Raw genomic sequence first — 8,405 nt, 5'->3', positions numbered from 1 at the left:
TTTACACCCTGTGACTGTTGTAATTCATGTAAGCTTCTTACACATGCTCATCCCAATTCATTCTGCCTCCAAAGACGACTATATCATAAGTCATGCTGCCCACCTTCAGAACTGCACAGAGAAGTACCCAGGCACTCCCTTCCATAAGTGACATGCAATGGGAAGTGAGGTATTTAATCTCTCATTATAGAAAAAAAAAACCCAAATATTTGAAACAAACTTTTTTTTTTTTGGGGGGGGGGGGGTTGTTTTTTTGGTTTGTGCCTCTCTTGACGCTAGGCTTCTGCTTAAGAAGAATGGTGATGACATGGCCACACCACGAATCCAAACCAAAATGTAACATGTCAGGAATACAAAACCCTGAACATAAGAAGGAGCAGAATAAGTTCCTGTATTTTAACTCGCAGAAACAGCATGACTGTTCAAGTGCCTTATGTTCAAATAGGTTAAAATTTCTTTAAATTCTTCTGACTATGGAGGAAATGACATAAAACTGGCAAAAAAATACCCAGAAGCTTTAGCGGTTCTGAAAGATGCAGAAGCCATTTGAGAAATGCCCGTGCAGGGAAGGTGCCAGAAAGGCAGATGCTGTCTGTTGGAGGGGACCAACCTGGTTCCAGTCCAAAGTGGGGAAGCAGGTGACCTGATGAAGTGGGACACATCCTCCCCTCACTCTCTAACAGCTGCCTTGCCCTAACTACTTCTCAGCAAATTTTAGCTTTAGCAACAACAAAGGTTATAGGAGATAAATATTTTATACTTACAGTGTACTTTATTTGAAGTCTGAGTACATAAATGCATATTCGTGTCACTGTAAATTATAAGGATATCATTTACCTGTATAGTGTAAGGTGTAAAATTATTCAGTGTTTCATTTTGAAAGTGGTATCTAAATTCTATATATTGTTGTAAAAGCATGAGGAGGGATCTAAATTGTATGTATTATTCTAAAACCATGGATTTGGGAGATGTCTACATTTCTACTTGAATCTTCTATAGCAAAGATCCCCTTTTATTATGGAAGCTTAGAATGGAATATATTAGAAAGGCAGCTTATTATATAGGAAACTTAAAAATCTCTAGGTCAATTTTTCCTACAATTTTTAAAAAAGTTTAAAAACACTGGACTTCAGCTTGACCTTCTCTCATTCCAGTGTTCAAGAACATCAAATTTGTGTGTTCTCCCACAAAGCCCACTGAGGCTGGTTTCACGGTAACAACTTTGGAGGACCAAAATCCTTCTCTGACAGGTTGTGCATAAAAAATGCCAGAATTTCCTTTCCTCCTGTTTCACTAGGATAATAGAATATAACCAAAAGAAGTTATAACACACATTTAAAGAAAAAATAGGGGTGGGTTGGGGTGGTGATGGGGGTAGGGGAGAAATGACGGACACAAGGCTGAAGGAAATTCCCCTGATCTTCCAGTTCAGAAAAGCCAACAAAATGGTGATGCTTATGATAGATCTTCTGCAATGGGGAAAAAAATCCATAAGGAGGGACCCATCCTGCATCTTTGTATTGCCGATTATCAGCCTGTGATCCCACAGCTCTCTGGGCATGTGGCAGGATTGGAATGGATAGGATTTCGGAGACAAAGTAAGCTCTTCCCTGACCACTATCCATGAAGTTCACTGAAACTCATGTTCACGTTGCTCTAAAATCCAGCGCTTGTAAGAATGCTAATCATGCAATTTGGATTTAGCTGCTCACACACTCTCAGGCTTTCCTGTCTTAAAAGTAATGACAATCAAAACCCCCACAGTAGATACCCAAATTCTTGTTAAGAAGTGACATTTGAACCTCATGGAATGTGTTTAACATGTTAAAGACACAGGATGACTCTGGTAGATCTTAGAGCACATTTCTTTCCCACCACAAGCCAGCACATCTCTGTTTGTGGGAAAGGTGGTGTTCCTGGAGTGGGCTGCAACACAAGCGAGCGGTGGCGTTACTCCATCAGTTACTTGCGGGCTGAAACCTGAAATAGCACTTGACAGAAAGGTGAAAGAGCTGATTGCTGTCTCCTCCCAACCCTGCTGGATGGGCCCACTGCAGGGGAAAAAATGACATGGATGAGGGTGGGAGAGAGCATAAAACTAGACCACTGCTAGTGAACTTGATTTTTATTTGAATCCAAACAAAGCATGGTATAATTCACACTTGGTAACTGGAATATCCCAGTGCAAAAAATAAACAGAAGTTGTTATTAGCAAGAGAATATTTTGTTGCTAGCATGCCGTGTTAAGCAGAAAACTGCTACTACATTTAGCCTGCCTTAAAATTTCCTAAGCAGCAATGCTGATATAGCTTCTCAGTAACAATGGAAATGGCAGAGAATTATTTTCATCTAGGTAATGGAAAGCAAAAGACATGTAAAGATATTCCATTTGGGTTTTTTAATACATGTAAAAGAAAATAAGCTCAGTGAATTTGTTCAATTTAAAATTTGGGAGGGTTTCTTGGAAAACTGTGTAATAATCATAATACCCATGTTCTGTTTTGCTATGAACCAAAATAATTTCTTAGTAACTCAATGACAAAGTTTTGTCAGATTTCTGAGTTTTTATGTAATCCTAAAGAACATTTTGCTGTTTCTGATGTGGGAATACCTAGCCTACCCAATTTGATACTAATGACAAACCATGAGAAAGAGAAAGAAAACTTTATTAGAATCTCAGGAAAGAAACCATGAAAGAAATAATACACTAAATTAAAAGAAATTGATTTGTTGGGTAGATATAAGTATCAAGCTGAAGATAGTATTATTTAAACTTATTAATTTCAAATTAACCAGTTCTTGAACAATTTAAAACCTTAGGTTTACCATCTTATGACATATCTTACTCTATATACACAAAACAGAAAAACCAGACTGCTCTGTGTATCTCTCCAGGGCCAAATTAAACAAAACAGAAATTCCGTAACTTCATCTCCCTTAATGAACCCACTTTGCCCAGATGCTTGTGAAAAAGTATAACCCTGAAATGTTAGCTGATTCTCTGAAACCAAAGAGGAAAGCACTTCATGGATTTAACAGCTTCCCACTTCCCATTTGGGAACCATTGTGTGGCACAGCCTATTTGATGTCTCCTGTCACGAAAGCTTGCAGGGAGGAGCAATCTCTTTGCAGTGTAGCTTCAAAGCCACACAGACCTTACAGCTAAAATACAACTGGCATGTAAAGCTACATCAGGCTTTGGGAGGAGGTATAAGGCAGCAGGTTCCCTGAACCTGATGTGACCCAGGAAGTATCCAGCAGCAGAAGAACCAGCTGAATGATTCATGGTCCCATGTAGCTTCCATTTTATCAACCCAAGAACAAAAAACATCTCCCATCCTCCCAGTCTTCCTTTCTCTCTGTTCCTGTTGCCCATGTATTTTTGATAACACACTTCATACCGAAATGACCCACAGCTGAGCACTGAGAAAATGTACACACTGGCCTGGGGACCTCTGCTGTAGGAACAAGGTGGTGTAGCCCAGAACAGATGAGACAGGTGGATAAAGGAGTGAGGTATGAAAAAGGACAAACTGGGTTTGTATGGTTTGGAAAAGAGACAACCGGGAGACACATGACAATGATCTTCCCACCTATAAAAACCTGTTGCAGAGCGGACATGATGAATTGTGTTCTCTGTCTGCTAGGTCACACAACTTAATTTGCAGCAGAGGAGATGTAGATATGATTTTAGAAATGCTATCTAACTTATAAAGGAAGGGCTGGAAGAGGCTGGCTATTCTACTCCACAGCCTCCTTCGTGGCTTCTTTGTTCCTGAACAGGTTGGTCGGTCCTTCCCCCAACCCTGTCCCCTCCAGCAGATGGTTATTGTTATGTTTGCTCCTTCTCAGCTAGGTTTAACACACAAAATAAACAAGAATAGGAAACCTTCATCCACTGCACGACACAACTCCCTTCCCTCCTTCCAGATGAGCAACAGTGCCTCCTTACATTACTGTATGGGATGCCACTCCTCCCTAAGTACCTGCCTGCCAGCACTCACCAAAGACTAGTTCTCCCCAACAACGAAGACACTTTTCCAGGAGGAACATGTATCAGACAGATTGCTTCTGGGCTAGGGACCTATGGAAGTCCCTATGCAGCTACTCCACAATCTTGAGGGACTCATATGTGCTATGAAGGTCAGACTCTTATCTGTCAGGCTGGCCTAAGTGTGCTTCCCCTGCCTTAGAGCCAAGGGATGGAATAAGGGCGTTATGCAGCCCAGCACCCGGAATAATTTTTCTGGTTGTGTTTTGTTGTTTTTTCTTTTAATATAGGGGCTAAATGACAGAGAAATTTTCCTTTCTTCAGTCACTGAATTCAGAAATTGATGTGTAAGATGTGAAAGCAGGAACATCTTTTCCACCGTCTCCAAATTGACCATGCTTAGCTGCTAGAGAGGCACACGGGGCATGCAAAGGGAGACATGCAGAAACCAAACAGAGCTTTGCTAGAATATCTTCTATTGATCACACTGGCGATCAAGAACTTAAAACAATCTCTGACACTAAAAATTCCAGAAGGTGCGATACCCATGGCAGCTTGTATTTTCTACTAGAAATTTACTTTTCAACCCTCAAACTCTGTGGTGCACAAAAGATCCAAATCCTCTTTTACACCAGGAAAGGCAAGGAGTGAGCAAGATGATTTTGTGGCTAAATGTTGCAACGGCTCCTTCTGTCACTGAGCTCTAGCTCCTAACATCTTCAGGTGATGTGAATGGCGTAACTACTCTTGTCAAGGTGTTGTTTTAATTTATTCTGCATGACTGGAATAAAATCATAATTATGCCCAACTGTATATATATATATATATATAAAGCCAAACACTGAGTACCAGCCATTCAGAGCCAAACCAGGAAGATTCTTGTCAGTGTGGACTTTGGGGACACCCAGGATATGTGGTTGAAAACCACAGCTGGCAAGAAGCTAACTGCCTCACAAGCTGAGTTCTGGAGCTTAAGTTCACTGTAGACTGTACACTAAAAGGACTACTTTTTCACTTTCTCTCAGGATTTGCAACTATGAGCTGAATACAGTCTAACAAATTCACTTTTGGAATACGAAGCCATGGTATTTGAATTCTCCTACCATATGTTGCAATTCATGACACATCAGAAGACATCATACAAAAAAAAAAGCAATGCTGATTTCCTTTTGATAGTCAAGGTGAAAAAAAATCACAACTCCCTCTGCCCCCTGCCAGAAAACCTTTTTTTTACTCTTACAGGTTTAGAAAAAAATCAAGGAGGAAAACAAGTTCTCTGTATGGTGCAGATATATTATACTCTACTTTGGGACCTGATAAGGCATTTTCTATAATAATGTGAAAATTATTACATCTTTTGTCACAAATTAAGGTAAAATCTTTTTTTCCCCCACTTGTTTGGGTATTTTTGCTTACTTTTTCATGGCATTCTATTAGGTCCATCATAAAAAGAAAATACTTTTGGCAATATTTATTGGTAGAGACAAGCATCAATGCCAAGCACTTAGCAATACATTACTTTTTTTGAGCACTTGAGGGAATCAAAATATTTTATTGCACAATAGATCTTATTCTGTTTGTACTTGCATTCCTCCAAACCTAAACCATTCACAATGTTTCATTTCTGAGCATACATAACCAAGAACACTGACTGGGGTGATATTGTTAAGTATTCAAACAATTCCTGCACATCACTTTCAAAAAGAATGCTTTTGGGTAAATATCTTTGCTTTCTCTTTTACTCTGCCTTTCCTTTGTCAGTGCCCTTATAAGACATATTCTTGGAAAAATGAACCACATTTGCTCTATTTTCTGTTTAATAAAAATAAAGCATGAAAAATGTTATAAGCTATAAATAAAATCTACTAGTATTTGCATTGCACTAATTTGTCAGGGGTTGAATAAATGTTAATTATACAGCTTTTTAAAAATCAGACTTGTTAATGTCATTTTTAATTTTGAATGTTACACTGTAAATGTTTTCCATTGTGTTAATTTACACCTGTTATTACAGCCTTTATTATTAGGTTTACACTGGAACAGCTACTTTGTGCCACTGAAATTTGCTTAAAACAGCAGAAACAATTACTAATTAGAAGCGCATGTTTACTTTAATTATATTTATTTCCTAGTCTAGTTTTATATGTAGCACACTATGAAAGTGTATGATTCAATTAGCCAAACCCATTTATCTTGGGCAATTCCTCAAATGAGCATTGCTTAGAAAGACAGCAAATTCTTTCAGCACTACTTTGCCGCATAAATTTCATAGATGACACTAATACATATGGCGACTGGGTATCACTTTCTTTGTGACCTCACTGCTTTCTCCCATTTTCGCTAATGCTTATTCAGTAATTGCGGATTACCAGGATGACCTTTATTTAAACAATGAGCCCAACTGTTTTAATCAAAGATTTCAAACCAGTGACATGAAGAACTGTCTTTAGCATTCATAAACTCAGAATCAATACAAGATAAGCATCCAGCTCATTCAGTTATCCGCACAATGTGCAACTGCGACTGATACTCATCCACTGATATCTAGAGCTAGTCTTTCATATTACACAGTGCTTTATAAATTTTCAAATCAAGTGCAATTTAAACTTCTTGGGAACAAAAAGTTAATGTCTTTATCGTCTACAAATATGACTCTTAAAGTAGTTTTTCCAGTGGAATTTGTATTATCCATCCACTCTCACAGATTAAAAAGGACAAAAGGACAGCCATAAAAAATCTTTACAAATTACTTCCTTAAAGCTCATTCCTAGTATTATGTTTTGAACCTAAAGTGAGAATTAAAAAAAAAAAAAAAAACAACAAAATTTATGTTTCTAATCAACATTTGCTGCTCCTAATCTATGTAAATGATATTGGCAGGTAGTGCAACATACTGCTGCTTCTGAGTAACATTATTTCAGCATTTATAACAAAATTCAGTACTCTGAAAAATAAAACTGAAGATAAAATTGGACAAGCCGGGGGAAACACCAATGACTTCTACATTGCAAGGCACTCTGCCTCGCTTGGCCATCATTTATACTACCTCACCATCACTGCATGGGCAGAGCAGTTGCATGCACTCAGAGTGCAGCTGACGCTGACAGTGGCTACGACAGGGCTACGGCTTCCCAAACAGGAGCTACTACCATTGCCCATGGAACAATGTGCAACAGCTCTGCTTCTCAGCAGTGCTACCTGTCATGATCAAATACATAAATTTAGATCATCACACTTTGGACTGCTTGGGCCACCTTTTCACCATGAAGGGGATTAATTCCTAGTTAAGTTTTTCTTTAACATACAAAGCATAACAAGAATGACAAAAATCTAAACTTCCAGTAAGCATTAAGCCAGTACCTTGTGTGGCCAAAGATCACAGACCTACATTCTCCTAATCCACTTCAACGCAGAAAAGAAAACAGTGTATAAATAGAAGGCCTGATGTAATTCAGAAAAAGCTGCTATTAAAAAGTCAGCATTTTAAAAAAGCTAACAGAGACATATCTCAGCTGAGGCAATTATTTTGTAGGTTAAGAGGAGAGAAATACTGCTGCAATTGAAGATTTGTCTTCACAGGGGTTCTCAGGAAAGTCAAGGCAAATCAGTTGAGGGAATGAAGTCAGTTCCCAGTCAGATGAACATATATTATGGCAGCTTATCCTTCCTCCAAGAGGAAAAGGGATCAACTGTACTGATGTAAGATCACTTTGAGGATGGGCCAAGCATGTTCATGGAGGGGCTTAACACACTTTAAGGTATGCAGACTGACTTTGTGCACCTAGTGCCTCCCTGGCTCTGGCATTGCCTTTATCCACCCTTTGTGGTCCCTGATAATGAAGGCTGACCTAATGGTCCCCGTCCCTGACCTTGCACTACTACAGCACTTTCTCTTTTATTTAGATGCAGAGCCCGGGGAAGGGGATGTTATACAAAGAGCCCTGGCAATTTCTAATAGCTAACTATCTTTAATAATGAGGCGTAAGATAACAAATCAAGTCTGAGTCATACCTAATTAGAAGGATGGGAACTGAAAATGAATGTAATGAGTCAAAATTTCTGAACAGTGCTTTTATTATCAAGTCAATAATTAAAATTGAGAAATCGGTGTTTTGTAACATAATCAAGCCAGTACACAAGCAATTTCTGGCCTTACCTCGAGTGTCTTGGTTTTGATTATTATTTCTCCTTTCAGAAAACTTGGATTACTATAAATGTTTGTTTATTTGTTTGTTTGTTTTTTCAAAGAAGAAACTGATGAGATGCACTTAGTTACCTTTGTTGGGACATTGTCAGGAGAAGCTGGCCGTGTTGTTACTGCCTCTGTAATTAGGCTACTCTCTTTGCAACAGCAGGGAAGAGGCAGGAACAATTAAAACCGAACAATTAAAACTGAAAAAAATGCTGGTTGCAT

The sequence above is a fragment of the Falco cherrug genome, chromosome 2 (genome assembly GCF_023634085.1).
Source record: "Falco cherrug isolate bFalChe1 chromosome 2, bFalChe1.pri, whole genome shotgun sequence".
Classification (NCBI taxonomy): domain Eukaryota; kingdom Metazoa; phylum Chordata; class Aves; order Falconiformes; family Falconidae; genus Falco; species Falco cherrug.
This window is presented reverse-complemented; position numbering follows the sequence as displayed.